The sequence below is a fragment of the Salvia hispanica genome, chromosome 3 (assembly GCF_023119035.1).
Source record: "Salvia hispanica cultivar TCC Black 2014 chromosome 3, UniMelb_Shisp_WGS_1.0, whole genome shotgun sequence".
Classification (NCBI taxonomy): Eukaryota; Viridiplantae; Streptophyta; class Magnoliopsida; order Lamiales; family Lamiaceae; genus Salvia; species Salvia hispanica.
Genome location: NC_062967.1, coordinates 21,132,749 through 21,134,623, shown reverse-complemented (window position 1 = coordinate 21,134,623; position 1,875 = coordinate 21,132,749). Strand labels below are relative to the sequence as shown.

The 1,875-nt window shown below is 29.8% G+C and overlaps 1 pseudogene; it reads left to right on the top strand.

The window, feature by feature from the left end:
- The window catches only part of LOC125209564, an 18,414-nt pseudogene continuing 16,539 nt past the window's right edge, over positions 1-1,875 (top strand).

Here is a 1,875-nt window from a genome sequence, read left to right as displayed (position 1 = left end):
ATGAAAGTTGATTTAGCATTTCCAGATGTTTTAGAAGAGAAACTAAAGATCTCATTAGCAGGTAATTTTCCTTCTCACTTTCACATAGGGTGCATGACGATTTCTTTACTTTTCTTCGCTTCTTGATTGCGGCCTTTTTGTGCAACTTATCGTGAAGGATTCGTCGAGAAAACTGTCCCCGAGAAGATTACCAGACATGCTTGAATCGTGAAGAATGCCGAACCTTTGGGTACTGCCCAAATTAGCCTATGATATTTTTACTCATGTATGTTATACTTATATAATTTATAGTCTCCACTATAATCTGACATGCGTGCATTTATTTAGAATAAATATAATAAGTTCTATAAGTAAATTCTTTTGTTTAATGTATTTTTGTAATGGGTTTTGATTTCCTATGATTTAACATTGAAAAAATTATATTTTGTGATAATTGTTTCATGGGGTTTTACCATGTCATTTAAATTTGGTTTAAACGTTTGATTAGAATTGCAAATAAAAATATTTTTTGTCCTTTCATCGGATGCATGTGGTGTGAATTGTTCGGTTGTGTACTTTTATGGGTCTCATCTTATGATTTGCTTCACGGATGATCGTTTTAATACATATTGATTATTGATTTTGTGCATTGCAAATTAATTTTGTTCCGTATTTTATTTTAGTTTTAGGTGAGACTGACGACTTTAAAGATGACAAACGAGTTATTTTACCTATGAGTTCTATTGAAGAGTGACGAATTGTGAAGAATTGAAGGTTTTGGTTTATAATGATGAAATTGATTTTAATTTTAAAGATAATGTAGTGTATAAAGAAGTTTTAAATATGATGAGTAATTATCCATTGTGTTTAATTCTTTATTGCGATAGATTTTTATCTTCCTACTACATGACTTAATGTTTAAACATTAGATTATGTAATTTGTTTCAAATTTATTATGCTTCAATGTTGATGGACATTATAATGTTGCATGAACTTGTATCTATCTACTCCATCCGTCTCATTTAAAATGTCAACATTCTTGAATGACATGAGATTTTAGGTGGAGTAGTTAAATATGATAAAGTAGAGTGAAAAATGTGACTGAATATTTTAATGAGGGAGGAGAGATGAATTTGTTTCCAAATGTGGAAAATGGACATCTTGAGTCGGACAGAAAGGGTATCTATCTATATCAACATGTAGTATAATACTCTTCACTGCAGTGTTATGATGTCCTAGGTTAATTTGCATAAGACCTAAGTTCAATATATATAATGCCAAACTCTCTCTATCCCATGATAATCGTATTCCTTTTTGTACCATCAAAAGATAGTTTAGTTATTTTCTTTTTTTGGCAAAAACTTTATTATCTTTTTTACGAAAAGAAATATCCAACTAAAGAGGGACATATAAAGTAATATGTAAGTTATTTCTGAATTTGCAATGAAAATGACAACTGTCACAGTGGTAAGGGAGATGTACAGAGAGAATAGTGGAAGTAGTGTTTGTAGTTGGTTTTTAAAAGCAGAAAGTTTATATTTTTCACATATGACTAAAAAGGAAATAGTTCATACTTTTTTAGGGATGGAGGGAGTCCAGATAGAGTATATTATACTCTCTTCGTTATGGCTAAGATGATACAAGGTAAACACATAATTTTATTGAGTTGTTGGTTAATGTGTTTAATTGAAAAAGAAAAAAAAGGAGTATTAAATGGAGAGACAACATGAGTTGGATACAATTATAAAGTGAAAAAGTGGCTAGGTGTGTTGGCTAAAAATTAAAGTTTTTTAAGAATAAAAATATGTCATCTTAGGATAAATTAAAAAAAAAGTGTAGCATGTTTTATACGAAAAAGATGTAGCAGAAAAATGAAGTAGCATGGATTGGTTAATA